Source organism: Hyla sarda, chromosome 2 (genome assembly GCF_029499605.1).
Source record: "Hyla sarda isolate aHylSar1 chromosome 2, aHylSar1.hap1, whole genome shotgun sequence".
In the NCBI taxonomy this organism is placed as follows: Eukaryota; Metazoa; Chordata; class Amphibia; order Anura; family Hylidae; genus Hyla; species Hyla sarda.
Window position 1 is genome coordinate 339,978,065 of NC_079190.1, and position 25,331 is coordinate 340,003,395.

Sequence of the window (25,331 nt, forward strand, 5' to 3'; positions counted from 1 at the left end):
GTTTTTAGCGGTATCATTTTTATATTGATCGGACTTTTAGATAGCTTATTATAAATTTTTTTTGTTAAGTAAACAAAAATACGCTATTTTGGAATTTTTTTGCACGTACGCCATTGACCGTGCAGTTTAATTAACAATATACTTTTATAGTTCAGACATTTCCGCATGCGGCGATACCAAATATGTTTATTTTTATTTACACAGAATGGGAAAAGGGGGGGGGGGGGTGATTCTTACTTTTATTAGGGAAGGTGTTAAATCATCTTTATTAACTTTTTTTGTTACACTTTTTTTTGTAGTGTTACACCCCCCCTGGTGGCTATTTCACTGCACATACCGATCTCATACACAGATCATTGCCATGCATTGACAAGGCAAAGATCAGTGTAATTGGCAGTCGATTGCTCAAGCCTAAATTTCAGGCTTGGAGCAATGAATCGCCAATCGGACGCTACGGAGGCAGGTAAGGGGACCTCCGCTCGTGTTCTAGCTGATCAGGACATCGTGATGTCACCTTGATGGTCCCGATCAGCCCAACTGAGCTGCTGGGAAGCTCTTACTTTCATTTTAAACTTTGAACGCCACGTCTAAAGGGTTAACAGCACGCAGCACAACGATCGGTGCCGCACACTATTAGCCCAGGGTCCCTGCTGTCATTAGCCGCCAGGACCGACCCAGGGTCACGGCGTGACCCCGTGTTTTATACCGGGACAGGGCGCAGGGCGTACAGGTACGCCCTGCATCCTTAAGAGGTTAATCAGAAAGGGGTTAATGTGTGTGTTTTTAAACTTTTGCTTTCTTTTGTGTTTTTTTTTTTACAATTTTAGTCCCCTTAAGGGACTTTTAGGAGGAATCATTAGATTCCTCATACAGATGTTGTTCAATATGGCTCTGCGCTCGATTGATAAAGCCTGGTCCTGCCAAGCTTTATCATCCTGAGCGCAAGAGCCACTGTGGAAGGAGAAGGAAGCCCTCAGGCTACCTCAGCAGTGGATCGCTTTGACAGCAGGCGATCTAAAGGATTAATAGCCGCCCGAGGTGATCGCCGCATGTCGGCTATTAACGCCGGCCCCCAGCTACAGGAATCAGCTGGGGGCTGGCCGGGATGATGCGGGCTCGTAAGTATTATTAAAAGATACTGGCCATTAATTCAACAGGTCAAAACTATAGGTGATATCATTCCTGCTAGACCTCCCATAGTATATACTAGAGCCCCTAATTTGTCTATTAAAATAGCTCCGACAGTACGACAAATTAAAAAACAAAAAGATGCAGACTCCACCATAGTTGACCTTAAGGTTTTTTTTTAGATGTGGACAATGTCCAAATTCTAAAGCTACAAATTTTGTGAAAAGGACAGTATCAGTCAACTCCACATCCAATGATTTTAGCTTCACCATTAAAGATTTTTTAAATTGTGTAATTTATTTAATTCAGTGCCCATGCCACAAACAGTATGTGGGACGGACTTCACGTGCACTGAAAACTAGGATTCTAGAACACAGATACAATATTAAAAAACAGAATGAAAAACACCCCTTGTCGGCACATTTAAAATTTTTCCATCAAGGCAATCCCAATAATCTAAAATATATAGCCCTGTGATGGTCACATTTATTTATAAATTATTTTATCTGTATCATTTTATTAGTGACTATCGTGATATCACAAGGGCCCTGTGAATCACTGGTACCACTGTTTATTATACTATCTTGTATATTTTATCAGATTTTGAATAAATCACTGTTATTCATACCTACCATTTGGATCCACTATCTTTGACCTAGAGCCCCAATTTTTTGTATACCAATTTTTTACAATATTTTTGGGCACCGTGAGTATCGGTGTTACTATTGGGTTGCCCAGGTCTATATTGGTTTAGATATAACAGGAGCCACTCCGCTTTTAATTTTATCAACCAGCTATCCGCCATGATGCAGTAGTTGCTATCTGCCCAGCAGAATCCGCCTCAGCCACAGCCTCCTCCAGCTCCAGTACAGCCTCCCGCTGCTGCAGTTGCCACCGGTTCAAAACTCCATCTGTCGCTTCCTGAGAAGTTTGAGGGGGATCCCAAGACTTGTCAGGTTTCGTGACACAGTGCTCCATGCACATATAACTCATGGCGGACCAGTTCTCCACAGAACGAGCAAAGGTAGCCTTCGTCATCAGTCTCCTGTCTGGTAGGGCCTGAGCCTGGGCAACTCCACTATGGGATCACAGTGATGCTATCACTACTAATCTCCAGGCATTCCTGATGGAATTTCGCACAGTTTTTGAAGAACCTGCCCGAGCTTCCTCAGCTGAGACTGCTTTGCTGAGTCTTTCCCAGGGCAACTCCACTGTGGGCGAATATGCCATCCGGTTCCGGACCCTGGTGTCGGAGTTGTCTTGGAATAATGAAGCTCTCTGTGCTACTTTCAAGAGGGAATTATCTAGCCAAATAAAGGATGTCCTCGCTGCCTGGAAATTGCCATCTAATCTGAATGAACTGATACAATTGGCATCCCGGATTGATATCCAATTCTCTGAGAGACATGAGGAACAACGTCAAGAAAGAGAATCAGCACGACCTCGGCGCTTTCCTCACTTGGCACCTGTCTTCCAGCAACCACCGCAACCTTCTACTTTGCCTCCCGCAGTGGAGGCTATGCAGGATGATCGGTCTCGCCTGACTCCGCAGGAAAGAACTCGCCATGAGCTGAGAATCTGTGTCTGTACTGCGCCAGTGCCGATCATTTCCTCAAAGATTGTCCTGTACGTCCACAGCCACAGGGAAACGCTCGCACCTAGGGTTTGTTGGAGAGGCCTCCCTAGGTGTGAATCGCTCCTCTCCACGCTTAAATATGACAGTTCAGCTTCATCTTCCTTCTAAAGTGAACCTCTCACTCTTGGCCTTCCTGGACTCTGGCTCCGCCTGTAACTTCATTGATGCCTTCCTAGTGCACAAGTATCTTCTGCCAGTTCTACGCTGTTCATCTCCACGGTCAATGGAGAAAAACTGGACTGTACCCTGCTTTACCACACTGAACCCCTGTTAATGCAGGTCCTCCTATGTGCTTCCACACTGTACTTCTCCTCTCTTACTGGGTCTACCTTGGTTGCAGCTCCATGCCCCACAACTGGATTGGAAGACTGGAGAAGTCCTTCGCTGGGATCCGCACTGCAACAATCATTGCATTCATGTACGGGTGACCAAGTTGGAACCATCTTCTCGTCCACTGCCCAGTTTGCCTTCCTTTCTACTGAATTTTGCTGATGTCTTCATTGAAAAGCAAGCCGAAGTGTTACCTCCACATCGCTCCTATGATTGTCCCATATACTTGCTGCCCAGGCCCCACTCCTCCCAGGGGCAGAATCTACCCCTTATCTGTTCCTGAAACTAAGGCCATGTCTAAGTATATACAGGAAAACCTACAGAAGGGATTCATCAGGAAGTCCTCTTCCCCTGCTGGAACCGGTTTCTTCTTTGTAGCAAAGAAGGACGGATCTCTACAACCTTGCATAGACTACCGTGGCCTGAATAAGATCACTGTTAAGAACTGCTACCCGCTTCCTTTGATCACTGAGTTGTTTGATCATCTGCGAGGGGCCAAAATCTTTTCCAAGTTGGATCTTGGTGAAGCTTATAATTTAATCCGTATACGAAAAGGGGATGAATAAAAGACTGCATTTAATACTTGTGACAGTCATTTTGAATATCTGGTGATGCCTTTTGGACTCTGTAATGCTCCGGCGGTCTTCCAGGAGTTTGTCAATGACATTTTTTGTGATCTCCTATACACCTGTGTTGTTGTCTACTTAGATGACATTCTCATCTACTCGCGTGATCTCCATACTCATCGTTCTCACCTCCGCCAAGTTTTACAGCGCCTCCGAGACAATCATCTCTATGCTAAACTTGAAAAATTTACTTTTGAGAAGACCAGTCTTCCATTCCTGGGGTATATGGTCTCCAGTCATGGCCTGCAAATGGATCCTAACAAGTTGACCGCTGTACTGGATTGGCCTTGACCTTCTAGCTTGAAAGCGATTCAGCGCTTCCTCAGCTTTGCCAATTATTATCAGCAATTTAGTCCTCACTATTCCACCTTAGTTGCCCCCATCGTCTCTCTTACCAAGAAAATTGCTAATCTGAAGGACTGGACTCCTGAGGCCAAAGAAGCATTCAAACAGTTAAAATCCGCCTTCCCTTCTGCTCCTGTGTTGTCAAGACCAAATCCAGGCAAGCCATTTATTTTGGAAGTCGATGCTTCTACAGTTGGTGCAGGTGCAGTTTTGACACAAAAATCATCCAAAGGAAAAACTGTAACCTGCGGTTTCTTCTCTAAGACTTTCTCTCCAGCGGAGAGAAATTATACAATTGGAGATCGTGAGCTCTTGGCTATTAAGTTGGCCTTGGAAGAATGGCGTCATCTCTTGGAGGGCTTTGTATACCCACTTACCATTTATACTGACCACAAGAACTTGCTATATCTGCAGACTGCCCATCATCTCAACCCTCGACAGGTCTCTGGTCTCTATTCTTCTGCAGATTTTACTTTTTTTTATTCACTTCTGTCCAGCAGAAAACAATCTTCTAGATCCTCTGAAGTAGATCTAGATCCTCTGAAGTACAAGACCAAGAATCTCACCCTCAACATATTGTTCCTCCTAGTCATCTCATTTCCGCAGCACCAGCAAGTCTTCAGCACCTGCCTCCTGGAAAGACCAACATTTCGCCCCGCCTAAGACTCTTGAAATGGGGTCATTCCTCTCTGTTGGCTGGTCATGCTGGTATTCGTAAGCCCTTGCAACTCATCTCCCAACAGTATTGGTGGCCAACTGTAAAACAAGATGTCATTGACTAAGTTTGTTCCTGTTCAGTCTGTGCCCGGGACAAGACCTCTCGTGCCAAGCCTGCTGGTCTACTACATCCTTTGCCAGTTCCTGAGCTGCCCTGGACCGAAATAGCAATTGATTTTATTACTGACCTTCCTTCTTCTGGCGGCAATACGGTCATCTGGGTTGTTGTGGACCAATTTTCTAAAATGGTTCATTTTGTGCCCTTGCCAGGTTTACCATCTGCACCGCAGCTTGCCAAGCTATTCTTTGGTCATATCTTCTGTCTCCATGGATTGCCCACTCATATCGTCTCGCAGGGCCCTCTGCTCTCGTCTCCAAGTCAAACTGGACTTCTCCTCAACTTACCACCCTCAAATCCAATGGTCAGGTCAAAAGGGTGAATCAGGTCCTGGGGGACTATCTTCACCATTTTGCCTCTTCTTGCCAAGACGACTGGGCCGATTTACTACCCTGGGCCGAGTTTTCTTACAACCATAGAGATTCTGAAACCACTGGGACTTCACCCTTCTTTGTGGTCTATGGGCTTCATCATTGTCCTCCTCTTCCCTTGTCTACTTCTTGCTCCAGAGTACCTATGGCTGACAAACTGGTGCTGAATTTCACCTCCATCTGGCAGAAGACTCATTACTCCCTTCTTCATGCCACGACCTGTATGAAGTCGCAAGCGGACAGGAAAAGACGCCCTCCTCCCGAGTTCTCTCCTGGGGACAAAGTGTGGTTATCCTCCAAATACATCCGCTTTAAGGTACCCTCTTATAAACTGGGTCCACGCTTTTTGGGTCCCTAACAAAACAACTTAATCCCTCCATCTGCCCTGCTCTCTCAGAATCCCGAATTCCTTCCATGTCTCCCTATGTCTCATCCACAACCGCTTTTCTCAAAAGGACACCTCGCCTTCCTCCATCTCCGGTATCTCTGATGTTTTTGCTGTTAAGGAAATTCTAGATTCCAAGCTGGTCAGAGGAAAATGCTTCTTTCTTGTGGATTGGGAAGAATTCAGTCCAGAGGAGAGGTCTTGGGAACCACAGGACAATATCTTGGACCAGGATCTTCTCAAAAAATCTCTGAACCACAAGAGGAGGGGGAGACTAAAGGGGGGAAGCACTGTTACACTCTGCGCTCTGGCCGTGAGTGCAGTGTCCCCGTCTGTCAGCAGGGCTGGGATTCACATTGAGGGATGCGCCCGCATGCGAATCCCAGCCCGTCACCCACCACGCTCTGCTGCCTCTGTATCCCAGCTGCCGGAGCTCTGAAATTTAAAGGGCCACACTGGCCGATAATTAGTGTTTGCACCTGACACCACATTATAAGTCCCTGCACCTCCCACTCTTCCCTGACGGATCTTCAGTTTCCCCAGCCTAAGATTAAGCATTCCATTTTGCCTGTTGCCTTACCCGTGTTTACAGACCTTCCCGCTACATTATTTGACTCTGCACCTTTGTCGCCTGCCTTGACCTTCTGCTACATTGACTACGCTACTGCCTTATCCTCTGGTACCTCACTTTGCCCAGCTACCTGTGTGGTAGAGCCGTGTCTGGGGAAGCAACCTGGGTGTTGCCTGCCGCAGCAAGCCCATCCTGCCTTGCGGCGGGCTCTGGTGAAGCCCAGCGGCACCTTAGACTCCGTCCCTGATACGGTCTGTGTCATCAGCCACACAGGTTGGAGGATCCACATCCAGCTCCTTTACAATATAGTGGAGCTGTAGAGGGTTCAAAGACGGGCAACCACGGTAATACTGGGAATGGGAGGACTACAGTCAGGGGCGTAGGAAACCCCACCAATCTGGGGGGGATAGCATTGTAATTGGGAGTGGCTTTGCAAAAGGCGGATCCATAAAGGGGGAGTGACCAAAATCACTTAATTTTGCATGACAATACAGGCTCCTCATCACAGTTACCTTCAGGGAGCAGTGAATTGAGGAGATAGGGATTCGTCAGGACTTTGGGAGGTAGGCTGTGTGTGAGGTCAGGACGAGGGGTTAGTGTAGTCACCATTAACACCTTGACGAAACATGTTGTACATGTATGCCATGGTAGCAGTCTGGGTGTATGAAGTACGCTTACTAGCTGAACGCTCTTCATTTATTGCTAATGACGCACATCAGTGATTATGTCCCTTCCATAATAAATGTGTAAAAAAAAATAAACATAATTGGTATCGCCAAATGTGGAAATATCCAAACTATTAAAATATGACAATCATGTTAGACTCTGCATTTTTACAGTGCACTGCCTTCTCATAATAAGGATAGTAGGTCCCCCATTAAGTAGGCCTATTCCCCCACTATAGCCCCCCCAGGTAAATAAATACGTCAGAAAGTAGGTAGGTTTTTAGCTAGCTAGATAGGTAGGCAGGTAAGTAGGTAGCTAGCTACATGGGTAGGTTGCTAGCTACATCGGTAGCTAGGTATGTTTGTAGCTAGGTTGGTTGCTAGCAACATAGGTGGGTAGCTAGCTAGGTAGCCAGGTAGGCAACTAGCTAGGTAGGTTGTTAGCTAGCTAGGTAGGTAGCCAGGTAGTTAGCTAGGTAGGTATTTAGGTTTCTAGATAGCCAGGTAGGCAGGCAGCTAGCTTGCTACGTAGGTAGCCAGGGTAGTAGGTAACCAGGTAGGTAGGTTGTTAGCTAGCTTGGTAGGTAGGTAGGTATTAACACTTATCAGGTTAAAATGATGGGTCTCCCAGTACATTAATAATATAGACACTGATTTGAATAGGGATCTTCCATACAATAAAATATACCTTTTATTACGTTCCAATAAAATATCGACTTACACTACAAAATATACAGGCCGCCACCGGTCACCTATGGATTAGCACACATTTATCTTATTGCACTTGCGTATACGTCGTCTCTCAGGATAGAATCCATTTAAAATGCAAAAACAGTATATAAAAACACACAAGATATATACACAAAAATTCCAACAGGAGAAATGGTCCAGGTTTATCTTCTGTTCTTAGTCAAAGTTGATTTTGTTACATGACATAAATTCCTTTATGTATCAAAATGTTCTCATTTATGCCACTGTACACATGTAACTGTTTATTCACTGTATCTGTCTACATTCATTTTAGGGATGGTAACTAGCATTCACATGTAGCAGTTAATTCTCCATGCCACTGTTCACACAAATGTATGTTTTTAGTTTGTGGATATTCCATTGCAAACAAACAAAAATACTCTCCTTAGTCACTGTGGTTAGTCCGATTTTTTTGCAGTCACCATGTTAGTTACCATAAAAGAACAATATAAATACTGGAATATCGGACCAACCACAGTGACTAAGGAGAGTGTAATTGTTTGCTTGCAATAAAATATCCACGGACTAAAAAACGTACATGTGTGTGAACAGTGACATGGAGAAAAAAACTGCTACATGTAAATGCTAGTTACCACCCCTAGAATGAATGTAGTCAGTTACAGTGAATAAACATACAGTACTTACATGTGAACAGTGGCATAAATGAGAACATATTGATACATAAAATAATTCACATCAGGTAACAAAAAAAAACTCAGCTTTGACCGATAGTGAGAACAGAATAGAAGATAAACCTGGACCATACCTCCTGTTGGAATTCTTTGTGTATATATCTTGTGTGTTTTTATACACTGTTTTTGCACTTTATATGGAGTTTATCCTGAGAGACTACTTATACTCAAGTGCAATATAATAAATGTGTGCTAAACCATAGGTGACCAGTGACAGCCTGTTTATTTTGTAGGGTAAGTCAATATTTAATTGGAACTTAATAAAAGGTATATTTTATCCTATGGAAGGTCCCTATTCAAATCAGTGTCTACAAGATAGGTAGGTTGGTATTTAGCTATCTAGGTCAGTTGGTAGCTAGGTGGATTGGTAGTTGGTAGCTAGGTAGAAAGCATGTAGGCAAAGTCAGTTAGGTAGCTAGGTAGATAACCAAGTAGGTAGCTAGGTAAATAACCAGTTAAGTAGGTATCAAGGTAGGTAGCTAAGTTGCTACCCAGGTAGGCAGTCAGGTAGTTAGGTAAACAGGCAGGTAGCTTAGTAGGTAGACAGGTAGACAGTTAGGTAAGTAGCCACGTAGGTAGGTACGTATCTAGGTAAGTAGCCAGGTAGTTTTAAATATATCCAGGTAGGTTTGAAGCTAGATAGGTAGTCAGTATCAACTCTAAAGGATGCAACTTCACCACTGCTTATATGGGTCTTCCGTACTTAATAATCAAAAATAGAACACTTTGGGGACCTTAAAACTTCACTTTTATTATAAACTATTAAAACTATAGCACCTCTACAACATTCCATAAAAACTCTGAATGTGATGGCCGCCACCAGCTACCGCTCATACCCACTTGTTACTGGTCATGCAATGTGGCTTTTGGTCACAATACACAGTGTTACTTCACACTTACTCTATTGGACCATTTTTACATAGACACGCTATTATGTAATTACTTCTGTGAATGTTTACTAATGCTTTTTATTGTGCAGTCCAATTATATGTGAGTTACTGTCCTTTGTATGTTTAGTTCACAAATAGAGCAACTGATGGAGTGCACTTCATACAATCATAGATACTATTCTGCACCTAATGTGGAGAACTATACTGCACCTAATGTGGGGAACTATACTGCACCTAATGTGTGGAACTATACTGCACCTAATGTGGGGAACTATACTGCACCTAATGTGGGGGAACTATACTGCACCTAATGTGGGGAATTATACTGCACCTAATGTGGGGAAACTATACTGCACTTAATGTGGAGAGCTATACTGCACCTAATGTGGGGAAGTATACTGCACCTAATGTGGGGAACTATACGGCACCTAATGTGGGGAATTATACTGCACCTAATGTGGGGGAACTATACTGCACCTAATGTGGGGGAACTGAACTGCCAACCTAATGTGGGGAACTATACTGCCAACCTAATGTGGGGAACTAGACTGCCAACCTAATGTGGGGAACTATACTGCACCTAATTGGGGGAACTATACTGCACCTAATGGGGGGAACTATACTGCACCTAATGGGGGAACTATACTGCACCTAATGTGGGGGAACTATACTGAACCTAATGTGGGGAACTGTACTGCACCTAATGTGGGGGAACTGTACTGCACCTAATGTGGGGGAACTGTACTGCACCTAATGTGGGGGAACTGTACTGCACCTAATATGGGGCAACTATACTGCACCTAATGTGGGGGAACTGAACTGCACCTAATGTGGGGGAACTGTACTGCACCTAATGTGGGGGAACTGTACTGCACCTAATGTGGGGGAACTGTACTGCACCTAATGTGGGGAACTGTACTGCAACTAATGTGGGAAAACTGTACTGGACCTAATGTGGGGGAACTGTACTATACCTAATGTGGGGGAACTGTACTGCCAACCTAATGTGGGGGGGAACTGTACTGCCAACCTAATGTGGGAGGAACTGTACTGCCAACCTAATGTGGGGGGAACTGTACTGCCAACCTAATATGGAGGAACTGTACTGCCAACCTGAGTGTATTTGTGTGTCTGTGTGTGTGTGTGTATATATATATATATATGCACGCACGCGGCGTGAGTTTGTGCTTTAGGGTGCACCCCCTAATGCAATAGGCTACGCATGCCTATGAGGACAATGCTTCATCATATGCATCAAAGTACTCCACTGTGTGGCCAGTCAGTAATGGGTAAACAATGGAAGAATAATGACATAACCTCTTCCTAACCTGAACTAAACTCTATTGAAAATGTGTGGGACATTATTATACAGGAGATTTACAGTGAAAAAAACAGCAACCGCTCTGAACAGCAGAGGTGTCTCTAGACTTTGTAAGGCCTTAGGCGAATCTCAGACATAAATCCTCCCCCTGGCCAATCATTGTAGAAGAGTGTTGTAGAATACAGGGCATGCTCACCAGGTGCGCACACACAATTTTCTCAAGGGTTGGGGTTTAAAGACATAAAATAATATCTCCACACCAGGACATAAGACTATACAGAGACCAATATCATCAATAAGATCACCATACAAGAGGCAAATAATTTCACCACACCATGACCACTACCATTACCATCATATTGTGATTGGATAACGCCACTGATACTAAGTAAACAACTACAATACATTGACTATATAGTGGTGACTAGAGAGGAGCGAACTTACAGTAAATTCGATTCGTCACGAACTTCTCGTCTCGGCAGTTGATGACTTTTCCTGCATAAATTAGTTCAGCTTTCAGGTGCTCCGGTGGGCTGGAAGAGGTGGATACAGTCCTAGGAGACTCTTTCCTAGGAATGTATCCACCTTTTCCAGCCCACCGGAGCACCTGAAGGCTGAACTAATTTACGCAGTATAAGCCATCAATTGCCGAGCCGAGAAGTTCGTGACGAATCGAATTTACTGTAAGTTCGCTCATCTCTAGTGGTGACCCAGGCTCTACACAGGCCCTGCAGACCATATAAGTGGTTATATAAGGGGTAATAAATAATGATAACAGTGACTCACAGAGGGTGTCTTCTTTGTGTTATCTGGCTCACACTGCCATGAACACTTCTTCCCCCCATAACTCATCTCCACAGAACCTACCAGGCAAAGATCTTAGGCTTCATACTTTTACAGCAGATTCCTCAACTTTTTCCAGATCCTAATCTGCCTAATCTAACCCCCAATTTCCAATAAAAAAAAAAAAACTTTGTTAAAAAATATCAAAATAAGTAAACATATGTGGTATTGCCGCGTGCGTAAATGTCAGAACTCTAAAAATATATTATTAGTTAAACCGCACGGTCAATGGCGTAAGCGCTAAAAAAATCCGAAATCCAAAATGGCATATTTTTGGTCACTTTTTATACCATAAAAAATGAATAAAAAGCGATCAAAAAGTCCGATCAAAACAAAAATTATACAGATAAAAACTTCAGATCATGGAACAAAAAATGAGCCCTCATACCGCCCCATATGCGGAAAAATAAAAAAGTTATAGGGGTCAGAAGAGGACAGTTTTAAATGTATTAATTTTCCTGCATGTAGTTATGATTTTTTCCAGAAGTGCGACAAAATCAAACCTATATAAGTAGGGTATCATTTTAACCGTATGGACCTACAGAATAAAGATAAGGGGTAATTTTCACTGACAAATGCACTGCGTAGAAACGTAAGCCCCCAAAAGTTACAAAATGGCGTTTTTTCTTCAATTTTGTCGCACAATTAATTTGTTTCCTGTTTTGCCATAGATTTTTGGGTAAAATGACTGATGTCATTACAAAGTAGGATTGGTGGCGCAAAAAAGAAGCCATCATATGGATTTTTAGGTGCAAAATTGAAAGGGTTATGATTTTTAAAAGGTAAGGAGGAAAAAACGAAAGTGCAAAAGGGTTGAGGACATCATTTTTTTTTTGTAGATTTACATCTTCCTTTTCCCAACTGACCTTCATTTAGCCATAATAATTAAAATTTTTCACCTACAGATTCCTGTGAGAAATTATATTTCTCACAGGAATCACTCAGCTTTCCTTCTAGGAAAGCTGAGTGATGATTCCCGTGAGAAATATAATGGCAGCCATATTTATTTCCTCCAGCTTTTCTACACTTCAGAACAGCAAAGTTTGCCTATATATGTGGTAACAACATACACTCCCCTTGTATGAAATGTTGGATGTGTTACCACATATTTAAGCAAACTTTGGTGTTCTGAAGTCTAGGAAAGCTCGGTGAAAAAAAAACTAATGCTGCAATTACATTTCTCACTGGAATCATCACTCAGCTTTCCTAGTAGGAAAGCTGAATTATGATTCCTGTTATTTCTCACAGGAATCATCATTCAGCTTTCCTACTAGGAACGCTGAGTGATGATTCATGTGAGAAATATAATTGCAGCCATATTTTTTTCATCCAGCTTTCCTAGACTTCAGAACAGCAACGTTTGCCTATATATGTGGTGGCCTGCCCTAATGTTAGAAGAGCAACATCCTTCATGGATTCTCAGGCCAAAAAAGACATACAATATGTGGTATATTATGCTGTTTGCCCATGTCCTAAAGTTTACGTGGGCCTTACCACACGCCCTCTTAAATTGCGCATCAGAGAGCATGTACGGGAAATTAGATTGGCACAGTCGGCGGCCTCTATTGAGGACCTAAAAGCTATACCGAGGCACTTTAAACTACATGATTGCAATGACTCACTGCTGTAGATCTGTGGAATTGATAGATTGTATCCCGGCATGCGAGGTGGTGACCTGGGCAACGTGAGAGCTATTGGATCTGGTGCTAATAACTATGCAGCCTCTTGGCTTAAACGAAATACTTCAGTTCGGACCATTTCTCTGACCATTATGACCACTATTGAGTTCCTTGTCTGCTCTGTCTGTTTTTAATATATTGTTTTTACTATCATTAATTATAACAGCTCTCTTTTTTCTCTCTCTTGTTATTCTTTTCAGGACACCATTTATATGTTATAATTGTTGCTCATGGGAGACCCTTTAGGATACAGGAAAAGTTGGATCTGCAACTCCTGCTACAATGTTGCAGATCGATGTCTTCCATCATCCTATGTGCTGACAGATTTTACATTGTATTGGTCTATATCATTTTGGGTATATCTTTAGCAATAAACCTTTTTCTATTACCTAATTGCATTCCGTGTATATTCTATTTTAAAGGGGTACTCCGCCCCTAGACATCTTATCCCCTAGCAACAGGATAGGGGATAAAATGTCAGATCGTCAGGGTCCCGCCACTGGGGACCCCCGCAATATAGCAAGCAGCACCCACCTGTAACTGCTTCCGGAAGCGCTAGAGGTTCTCTGGCTAATTTCTCCCGACCACGGTGACGGAAGATCATGATATCACGCCTCGCCCCCTCAATGCAAGTCTATGGGGGGGGGGGGGGCGTGACTATTATGGTTTGATGCATGTAATAATAGTATATACACATAATATATTTACACATATGCATATTGAGTTCACTTCATTCACCCATGATTTTATATTCATATTTCACTCCACATATAGGCTGATGACATCACTTAGTTGCCACCTTTTTTTGGTGACGCCTCTTATCATCTTTCACCCTGTTTTTTTACATTAGGGTATATCAGGCCCCCCCAAACATACATACAAATAATCTATTATTATTATTATGTCTTTTCTGTGTCCGGTGACACTAACTTCTTACATATGACATTCCATGCATTATTGCTTCATTTAATGCTGCATCATATCAATTTATGATGCCCTATATACCCGCACCCTAATTACTTGAATATACACAAGCCAATATATATGAGGATGCACACAAAATGATTTATATTACTTTTTTATTATTAATTTGTATACCAATTTGTTTTCAATTTTTGTAACCTCATCACTTTACATTCACAATTTATTATCACTGTTGTTATAACCTTGTACTTACCTGTTCATTACCACCTATCTACTACACTAACATCAGTTTCTTATAGTACTTATTGCTTATCTGTGTATTCTATCATTATCTCCTATGGGCTGTTTCAGTGTACTGTGTTTTCACAGGCACTGTGCCTGTCGCATGTGCGCATGCGCCGCTCTGGCACCTCCGGGGATCCGGGAGGCCGCTTCAGCATTATGACTTAGTCATGTGACTTCTCACGTGCTGCGGTCATGTGACGCCGCCATTTCCGGCTCCCGGGCGGCAGTCTGTGACGGCGTTCATGGGCCGATGATCTGCCACAGGTGTTCGGCATACCATTTTTCCAGGTCTGTATACCGATTGGTGTTCCTGTAACATAAATAGACAGACTGACCGGGATAGAGCCACTCCCAGACAAAGGTGACGTACCGATGTTGACGTACATATGTTGGAGTGGTGCCATCCCGGCTCCTGCCATTCAGCTACACATTCCTGGCACTGTTTTATTGGTCTGTATCCCATTTCGTATTTACATTACTTGTGTTTACATGCACTAAACATAAGTGCGTTGTAGCTACCTTTTGATTATACCATACTCTTTTATTTATGTTCACACGCTGCATCCTTTTATGGTTGCAACGGGATGCGACCTGTTTATATATATTAACATTAACTGTTAATGTGTAGGGCCGGTGATATCACCTTTTTTTATGCTGTATTCCTCTCTGTTTTTATCATATGCATTGTCTTTTCTATGTAATTAATAAACTTGGTGTCAATGGGACACAATATTTGTTATATAAGTGACTCCGGTTTTCTTTGTTCTTTGATGTTATATATACATATGTAGTTCACACATTAATGGCCCATACTTACCTCGGGGATATAGCTGGTATATATATCATTTATTCGCCACTTTGGTGGCTATACCTGATTAACTTCTTCCTTCCCTTGGTGTGTTGTCCTTTTGGTTTTCTATATATGTGTATGAAGTGTTGGATGTTTAACCACATATTTAGGCAAACTTTGCTGTTCCGAAGTCTAGGATAACTGGGTGAAAAAAATATGGCTGCTATTATATTTCTCACAGGAATCATCACTCAGCTTTCCTAGTAGGAAAATAATGGGATACAAATTAATTTATGATGCTAATATCTCTAAAATGTGCCAATTGCTGGAGCCTGGCTTTTCCGAGACTGTCTCTACACCTATGGCACGGCAGCACAGATTTCCAACTGCGTCACAGCTGCGCGCAGGCACGTTGGCTCATCCCCCCAGAATGCTTCACTCTCTTAAAGTAGCGGCGCACAAATTAATTCCTACAGGCAGGCCACAGGCATCGGTGGGGCCTACCGAAGCTGGTATTTCTACAGTTCTCACTGCTGTTATTGAAAGTCGCGACGGCGGTGACCTTCGCGTGTGGGATTAAACCATTACCGGTTCCTGGGAGGGGGGGGGGGGGGGGTATGAAACCATTATCGGTCCCCCACCCCGAATTCCTGGGGGGATCCATCCCCTCCCCCCTCCCCCCCCGGTTCGAACGCCCCTGACTACGGCACCCAGAAAGATTATCAGAATTGGTGTTATTTAGTTTAGAATAAAGAAGGCTTAGGGGGTGACCTAATAACTATGTATAAATATATCAGGGGGCAGTACAGAGATCTCTCCCATGATCTATTTATACCCAGGACTGTATCTATAACAAGGGACTCAGAACTCATTAGGGATATAGTTTGAACTTGATGGACTTTTTTCAACCTTATGAACTATGTTACTATGTTACAGGCAACAAGGATGGTTATCCCTAGATTGAAAATTCACATTGGCCCATCATTTTCAGAACTTTCTAATTTTCCAAGAATGGAGGAACTTATAATTGATGACCTAGGGTAAAATAGAGAATGTGATTTCAAAATTAAAGCGGGCGAAGAACAAGGACCATCGAGCTTGGCGGGGATTTAGTTGCTGGGCGGACTGGAGATAAGCCAAGTTCTTGTGATCAGTGAAGATGTTCACAGGGTGTGAGGCACCCTCAAGTAAATGCCTCCATTCCTCCAGTGCCAATTTAATGGCCAGCAGTTCTCTGTCTCCAATCGAATAGTTTCTCTCTGTGGGGGAGAATGTTTTAGAAAAGAAGCCACAAGTTACTGTTTTGCCCCCGGGAGACTTTTGGGTAAGGACAGCTCCAGCCCCCACCGAGGAGGCATCCACTTCGAGAGAGAAGGGCTTGGTGCAGAGGCAAAGGCAGCTTTCAGTGACTGGAAGGCTTCTTCGGCTTGAGAAGGCCAAGATTTGGGGTTGGCTCCTTTTTATGTTAAAGCCAAAATAGGAGCCACGAGAGTGGAATACTTCGGAATAAACTGTCTGTAGTAATTAGCAAAACCCATAAATCTTTGTATGGATCGGAGTCCAGAGGGGCGTGGCCAATCCAGTACCGCAGAGAGCTTGTCTGGATCCATTTGAAGTCCTTGGGCTGAGATAATGTATCCCAGGAAAGGCAGGGAGGACCGTTCAAAAAGGCATTTCTCAAGTTTGGCGTATAGGCGATTGCTCCTAATGCGGGTGAGAACTTGTCGCACATGGACCCGATGTTGAATCAAATTGGAGGAAAAGATGAGGATGTCATCCAAGTATACGACCACGCAGGTATAGAGTAGGTCTCTGAAGATGTCGTTGACAAATTCCTGGAAGACGGCAGATGCATTACAAAGGCCGAAGGGCATCACCAGATACTCAAAGTGCCCGTCCCTTGTGTTGAAGGCGGTCTTCCACTCGTCCCCCTCTCGGATGCGGATCAAATTATAGGCGCCTCGTAGGTCCAATTTGTTGAAGATATTTGCCCCTCGGAGGCAATCAAATAGTTCCGAGATTTTTAAGTCCTCTGTATTCAATGCAGGGACGGAGAGAACCGTCCTTCTTAGTCACAAAGAAAAACCCGGCTCCAGCAGGGGAGGAAGCCTTTCTAATAAATCCTCTCTCTAGATTCTCACGAACATAGTCAGACATGGCAAGAGTCTCAGGAGGTGAGAGAGGATAGATCCTACCCCGTGGTGGGGTCGAACTGGGCACCAGGTCAATAGGACAGTCATAAGGTCTGTGAGGAGGAAGGACCTCAGCTTGCTTCTTGCAAAAGACATCCGCAAAAGAATGGTACGGCTTGGGCAGACCAGGAGGCGGAGCGACTTGCGGGACCTGTTTGACAGGAGGAGGCTTGAGACAACGGCCAGAACAAGAGGAGCCCCAATGCAGGATTTCACCGGAGGTCCAATTCAGGACGGGACAATGTCGTTGTAGCCACGGCAGACTCAGGAGGAGTTCGGAGGAGCAGAAAGGGAGGACAAAGAACTCTGAGGTTTCGGTATGGAATATTCCAATGTCCATCTGCAGAGGCTGGGTACGGAACTGCACCGTGGTAGAGAGTCTCTCACCGTTAACTGTAGAAATCAGGAATGGCTTAGGTAGACGGGTTACTGGAATATGGTACTTGAAATGAAGTTGCTAGCTGAACCAGAATCCCAGAAGGCGGAAGCGGAGAAAGAGGACTTGGAAGAGATGAACAACTGCACGGGTATGATGATACGTGGAGAGGATGAATCCACACCTAGCAACGCCTCCCCCACGTTTACTAGGTGCGAGCGTTTCCCGCTCGTAGGAAGTGTTTCATAGGAAGTGCTCAGTACTGGCGCAGTACAGACATAGGTTCTCGTCTCTGCGACGGCTTCGTTCTTGCCGTGACCGATCCACCTGCATGGCTTCCACAGCGGGAGGCCCGGAAAGAGGTAGAGGTGGACGCTGGAAAAGAGGATCCAGACGAGGGTAGCGTCTAGGTTGAGCTTTTCCTTTTTCTAGAAGAAATTCCTCACGTCTCTCTGCGAAACGCTTGTCGATTCTAGTGGCCAGCAAGATGAGGTCACTAAGGGTGGAAGGTAGTTCACGTGCAGCCAGAACGTCCTTTGCTTCACTATTAAGTCCCTTCTTGAATGTGGCACAAAGGGCATCATTGTTCCAGTTCAGTTCTGAGGCTAGGGTGCGAAACAGAATGGCGTAGTCGCCCACAGTAGAGTTTCCCTGGGACAAGTTTAGTAAGGCAGTCTCTGCGGAGGTAACCCGGGCCGGTTCTTCAAAAACATTCCGGAACTCTTGGCAGAAGCTCTGGACGGAGTAGGTGGCTGGATCAGCGCGGTCCCACAGCTGTGTAGCCCAGGCCAGGGCTTTCCCGGAGAGCAGACTGAGGATAAAGGCTACCTTGGCTCGCTCGGAAGGAAACTGGTCAGAGAGTAGCTCGAGGTGGAGAGAGCACTGTGAGAGGAACCCTCGGCACTGCTTAGGATCTCCATCATACCTGTCCGGCAGGGATAGACGGACTCAGGAATCGGTGGCAACTGCAGGCGGTGGAGATGCAGCAGATGCAGGCGGAGGAGCTGGCTGTTGCTGAAACGGCAGGAGCTGCTGCATCATGGCAGTTAGCTGGGCCAGCTGCTGACCTTGCTGGGCCACAATGGAGGTGAGGTCCGGTAGGCTTGGCAGAGGAACATCAGCGGGATCCATGGCCGGATCTTACTGACACGTACCGGCGGGACTGGTAGTGGATCCTCTGGACCAGAGAGTTGATGGCGCGGGTTGTACCAGAGGACCGGTTCTAAGTGGTTACTGGTTTTCACCAGAGCCCGCCGCAAGGCGGGATGGTCTTGCTGCGGCGGTAACCACCAGGTCGTATCCTCCAGTAGCAACTCAACCTCTCTGGCAGCTGATATGGCGCGGTACACAGGGAGCAGGCAGGAGCGTAGTCGGACGTAGCAGAGGTCAGGGCAGGCGGCAAGGGTTCACAGGCAAGTAGGCGGTAGCAACGGGTTCGGCAACAGGCAAGGCAATACACACAATAGGAAAGCTTTCTCAGAGGCACTAGGGCACAAAGATCCGGCAAGGGCAGGAAGGGGCAGGTGCCTTTTATTAGGAAGGCAGGGGAAGTGAGGAACCAGCGCAATTGCGCTGGCCCTTTAAATTTACTGAGCGGGGCCGCACGCGCCGGGAGGCAGAGATGGACGGCGCAAGGAGCGGGGAGCCAGGTAAGTGGAACTGGGACGCGGCAAGTGAACGGGGGCCAGCCGTCACGGCAGCCGCTTCCCCGACACAAGGGAACCCGGGCTCCCGGTCAGTGTGATCCCGGGGCAGAAGGCCGAGGGGGCGGATGCTCCGGTCCGGGGACAGGGACCGGAGCGCACGCTGTAACAATATCACTTAGAATCTTTGGTCAACATTTTGGCTTCTCCACACTTTTTAAACTGGGAACTCCCCTCTTGTGGTCAGGTCTTGACTGGTTCCCGTCCTTGTGATGTAGTCACTCAGATATTCTTTTTATATTATATATTTATATTCTTTCAATTTTTTACATCACCAGCCTTGTCCCCTTTGACTATTGCATTTCTTATGTTGTACAAAAAATCCTGTATAGACACAGTGTTTCATGTTATGCCTGTACAACCTGTTATCATAACCTTTAGTTCTAATCCTTCAAACAGGAATTGTTCGAACCATAACTACTAGGTACAATGCATTTGGAAAGTTTTCAAACCCTTTCACTTATTTCAAAATTTGTTATGTTAAGGCCTTCTGCTAAAATAAAATAAATAAACAACTAAAAAATTTTCACTCAAAAACCAATGACAAAATTAAAACAGAATTTTAGATTTTTTTTGCACATTTATTAAAAAAAAATAAATAAAAAATTTGGCATGGATATAAGGCTAGGTTCACATCAGTGTCATGGAGCTCCAATAGGCAGCTCCATTACGACACCTGATAATGGTGCTGGGATGGAGGTTGAGACTAGAGATGAGCGAACTTACAGTAAATTCAATTCGTCACAAACTTCTCGGCTTGGCAGTTGATGACTTTTCCTGCATAAATGAGTTCAGCTTTCAGGTGCTCCCGTGGGCTGGAAAAGGTGGATACAGTCCTAGGAGACTCTTTCCTAGGAATGTATCCACCTTTTCCAGTCCACCGGAGCACCTGAAAGCTGAACTAATTTATGCAGGATAAGTCATCAACTGCCGAGCCGAGAAGTTTGTGACGAATAGAATTTACTGTAAGTTCGCTCATCTCTAGTTGAGACACTGGACATCAACGTAACCTGACAGGTCCCATTTACTTTGAATGGGGTCCAGAGGGGTTTTGTTAGATGCCTGTTATTACACCTGCTTTAAACTGAGAAAAAAAACTGAAATGCAGGATTTTTTCTCCACTAAAGTTCCGTTATTATAATGGAATCAGCAAACAGAGCTCCATAACAGGGCTCCAAACGTTGATGTGTGTCATGACGAGCGCTCCGGTCTCTGCCTCTGGACCGGAGCGCCCGCCTCCTGCTGCAGCCATGCGTGCCTCGGTTCTTCACCCTGACCGGGGGCGCAGTGTCCCTGTGGTCTCCGGCGGGGATGCGGGTCGCGTCGCGGCTCGTCCCCGCACGCGATCTGCATCCCAGTCTCATTTACCTCTCCCCGCTCATGTGTACACCGGCCACGTGTCCCGGCGCGTGCGTCCCTGCTCTCTGGGGCGCGCGCGAGCTATGTTAAGTTTAAAGGGCCAGCGCACCAATGATTAGTGCCTGGCCCAAATGGTTAATTAAGGGCCAAATTATAAAAGTACCCTGCCCTTACCGGATATTTGTGCCCTTGTGCCTCTGAGAAAGCTTTCCCTGTAGCCTAGTATTGCCTTGCCTGTTGCCGAACCCGTTGCTACCATCTACTCGCCTTTGAACTCTTGCCGCCTGCCCTGACCTCTGCTACATCCGACTACGCTCTTGTCTGCTCCCTGTGTATCACGCCATATCAGCTGCCAGAGAGGTCGAGTTGTTAATGGGGGACACGACCTGGTAGTTACCGCCGCAGCAAGTCCATTCCGCTTTGCGGCGGGCTCTGGTGAAGACCAGTAACTGCTTAGAACCGATCCCTCAGTACGACCCGCGCCATCGCCTCTCTGGTCTAGAGGATCCACTACCTGTCCTGCCGGTTCGTGACAGTAAGATCCGGCCATGGATCTCGCTGATGTTCCCCTGCCAAGCCTAGCGGACCTCACCTCCATTGTGGCCCAGCAGGGTCAACAGCTGGCTCAACTGACCGCTATGATGCAGCAGCTTCTGCCTTCTCAGCAACAGCCAGCCCCTCCGTCTGCATCTGCTTCTTCACCTCGCCTGCTGTAACCACCGTTTCCAGAATCCGTTTGTCCCTGCCTGACAAGTATGACGGAGATCCGAAGCAGTGCCGTGGGTTCCTGTCGCAGTGCTCTCTACACCTCGAGCTACTGTCCGACCAATTCCCTTCTGAGCGAGTCAAGGTAGCCTTTATCCTCAGTTTGCTGTCCGGGAAGGCCCTGGCCTGGGCTACTCCGCTATGGGATCGCGCTGATCCAGCCACCTCTTCCATCCAGAGCTTCTGACAGGAGTTCAGGAATGTTTTTGAGGAACCTGCCCGGGTTACCTCCGCAGAGACTGCCTTATTAAACTTGACCCAAGGAAGTTCTACCGTGGGTGACTATGCCATTCAGTTCCGCACCCTAGCTTCTGAACTGAACTGGAACAATGAAGCCCTTTTTGCCACCTTCAAGAAGGGACTTAACAGCGAGATTAAGGACGTTCTGGCTGCACGTGAGCTACCTTCCACTCTTAGTGACCTCATCTTGCTGGCCACTAGGATAGACAAGCGTTTCACCGAGAGACATGAGGAACTCTTCCTGGAAAAGGAAAAGGCTCGTCCTAGACGCTACCCTCGTCTGGCTCCTGTTTTTCTGAGTCCACCTCAACCCGTTACTGGGCCTCCCGCAGCGGAAGCCATGCAGGTGGATCGGTCACGTCTGACTCGGCAAGAACGAAGCCGTCGCAGAGACGAGAACCTGTGTCTTTATTGTGCCAGTACCAAGCACTTCCTTAGAGATTGTCCTCTACGTTCACCGCGTTCGGGAAACGCTTGCACCTAGTAAACGTGGGAGAGGCGTTGCTAGGTGTGGACTCTTCCTCTCCACGCCTCATCATAACCTTGCAGTTGTCCCTCTCTTCCAAGTCCTCTTTCTCCGCTGCCGCCTTCTTGGATTCCGGTTCAGCTGGCAACTTCATCCATGCCTCCTTGGTAGACAAATACCACGGTGCAGTACCGCACCCAGCCTCTGCAGATGGGCATTGGGATATTTCATACTGAGACTTTGGAGTTCTTTGTCCTTCCCTTCTGCTCTTCCGAACTCCTCCTGGGCCTGCCGTGGTTTCAACGTCATTCTCCTGTCCTGAATTGGTTCACCGGGGAGATCTTGAGTTGGGGTTCCTCCTGTTCTGACCGTTGTCTCAAGTCTGTACTTGTCAAACGGGACCCGCAAGTTTCTCCGCCTCCTGGCCTGCCCGAGCCATACCACTCCTTTGCGGATGTCTTCTGCAAGAAACAAGCCGAGGTCCTTCCCCCTCACAGACCCTATGATTGTCCAATCGACCTCATACCCGGTTCTACTCCACCCGGGGCAGAATTTATCCTCTCTCACCTACTTAGAATCTTGCCATGTCCGACTATATACGAGAGAACCTACAGAGAGGATTCATAAGAAAGTCTTCTTCCCCTGCCGGAGCAGGATTCTTCTTTGTTACTAAAAAGGACGGTACTCTTCGGCCGTGCATAGACTATCGGGGACTCAATAGCATCACTATCAAGAACAGTTACCCTCTTCCCATGATTGCAGAACTCTTTGACCGTCTGCGAGGTGCCAAGTTCTTTACTAAGTTGGATCTCAGAGGGGCCTACAACCTCATTCGGATACGAGAGGGTGATGAATGGAAGACTGCTTTCAATACCCGAGATGGTCATTTTGAGTATCTAGTCATGCCTTTCGGACTCGTAATGCACCAGCCGTCTTCCAGGAGTTTGTGAACGACATCTTCAAAGACCTGCTCTATACTTGTGTGGTAGTTTACCTGGATGATATTCTAATATTCTCCTCTGATCTGGATCAACACCATACTCAGGTTCGCCTTGTACTTTCCCGTCTTAGGAAGAATCGTCTTTATGCTAAGTTTGAAAAGTGCCTGTTTGATCGTACCAGTCTCCCCTTCCTGGGGTACATCATTTCTGCCAAGGGACTACAGATGGATCCTGCCAAGCTTTCCACAGTCCTGGACTGGCCTCGTCCCTCTGGCCTAAGGGCCATACAGCGATTTCTTGGATTCGCAAACTACTACAGACAATTTATACCACATTACTCTACCCTTGTGGCACCTATCGTGGCTTTAACCAAAAAGGGAGCTAACACTAAGACTTGGCCTCCACAGGGCGAGGAGGCCTTTTGCGCTCTCAAATCTGCTTTTGCCTCTGCTCCGGTCCTGTCCAGGCCCGATTCCTCCAAACCTTTCTACCTGGAGGTAGACGCCTCCTCCGTGGGCGCCGGAGCTGTGCTCACGCAGAAGACTGAGAAGGGCAAGTCGGTTTCCTGTGGTTTTTTCTCTAAAACTTTCTCTCCCATTGAGAGAAATTATTCCATAGGAGACAGAACTACTGGCCATTAAGTTGGCTTTGGAGGAGTGGAGACACTTACTTGAAGGATCTCTACACCCCGTGAACATTTTTAGGGACCATAAAAACCTATCCTACCTCCAGTTGGCTCAGAGACTGAACCCCCGTCAAGCCCGCTGGTCTCTATTTTTTGCCAGGTTTGATTTCCTGATCCATTTTCGACCCGAGAGCAAGAGCATCAGAGCCGATGCACTTTCCCGCTCCTCAGATATCTCTGGAGTAGAGATCAAGCCCCAGCACATCGTACTTCCTGAATGGTTGTTCACCGTGGCTCCTGTGGACCTGCAAAATCTCCCTCCAGGAAAGACCTTTCTTGCCCCTCGTCTCCTTTTGAGAGTACTTAAATGGGGACATTCATCCTTGGTTGCTGGCCATCCTGGAATCCGTAAGACTACGCAGTTGATCTCCAGAAGATACTGGTGGCCTTCTATGGAAAAAGATGTGGCTGATTTCGTACAGGCTTGCTATGTCTTTGCCCGAGACAAGACCCCTCGCCAAAAGCCGGCAGGGTTGCTTCAACCCCTTCCAGTTCCTGAATCTCCCTGGTCCCATATCGCTATGGACTTTGTGATGGATCTGCCTCCATCCCACGGTAGAACTGTTATCTGGGTGGTCGTGGATCGCTTTTCCAAAATTGCCCACTTTACTCCATTGCGCTCTCTACCTTCTGCACCATTGCTGGCTAAACTATTTCTACGCCACATGGACTGCCTTCTCACATAGTGTCCAACAGGGGGGTACAATTTGTTTCTAAATTCTGGAGGGCCCTCTGTGGACAACTAAGGATCAAGTTGGACTTTTCATCCTCCTATCATCCCCAGTCCAACAGCCAAGTAGAGAGGATTAACCAAATCCTTGGAGATTACCTCCGACATTTCGTCTCCTCCAGACATGATGATTGGGTCGACCTTCTTCCCTGGGTGGAGTTCTCCTACAACCACAAGGACTCTTCTGTTTCTAATAAGTCACCCTTCTTCGTGGTGTTTGGTTGTCACCCGTTGCCACCCCTGCCCATCTCTACCACTTCTGGAGTACCTGCGGTGGATGATCTGGTACAAGATTTTGCTTCCATCTGGCGTGAGACACGTCACTCCCTCTTATTGGCCTCCTCCCGCATGAAAATCCAGGCCGATAAGTGACTCCTCTCTATGCTCCCGGGGATAAAGTTTGGCTTTCCCCAAAATACATTTGTTTCAGGGTACCCAGTTTTCTGGGACCCTATACATTTGTTTCAGGGTACCCGTTTTCTGGGACCCTATAAAGTCAAGAGGAGAATTAATCCTGTTTGCTACCAGCTTCCTCTCCCCTCTACTCTAAGAATTCCTAATTGCTTCCATGTTTCCCTCTTGAAACTGGCAGTTTTTAATCACTTCTCCCCTAAGGACATTTCCCCTGCTCCAGTGACCGGGACCTCGGACGTCTTCTCTGTGAGGGAGATCTTGGCTTCTAAGTTTGTCCAAGTGAGACATTTTTTTTTGGTTGACTGGGAGATCTGCGGTCCCGAAGAAAGATCTTGGGAGCCAGAGGAGAACATCCTGGACCGCAGTCTCATCCTCAAATTCCAGGGTACCAAAA

At 46.0% G+C, this 25,331-nt stretch overlaps 1 long non-coding RNA gene across 1 annotated transcript in view; it reads left to right on the forward strand.

The window, feature by feature from the left end:
* LOC130356495 (uncharacterized) overlaps positions 1-13,447 on the forward strand; it is a 125,142-nt gene extending 111,695 nt beyond the window's left edge. Inside the window, exon 3 of the long non-coding RNA XR_008888899.1 lies at positions 13,268-13,447. This is a non-coding gene — a long non-coding RNA (uncharacterized LOC130356495). The remainder of the gene's footprint in view (positions 1-13,267) is intronic.
* The last annotated feature ends 11,884 nt before the right edge of the window (positions 13,448-25,331 follow it).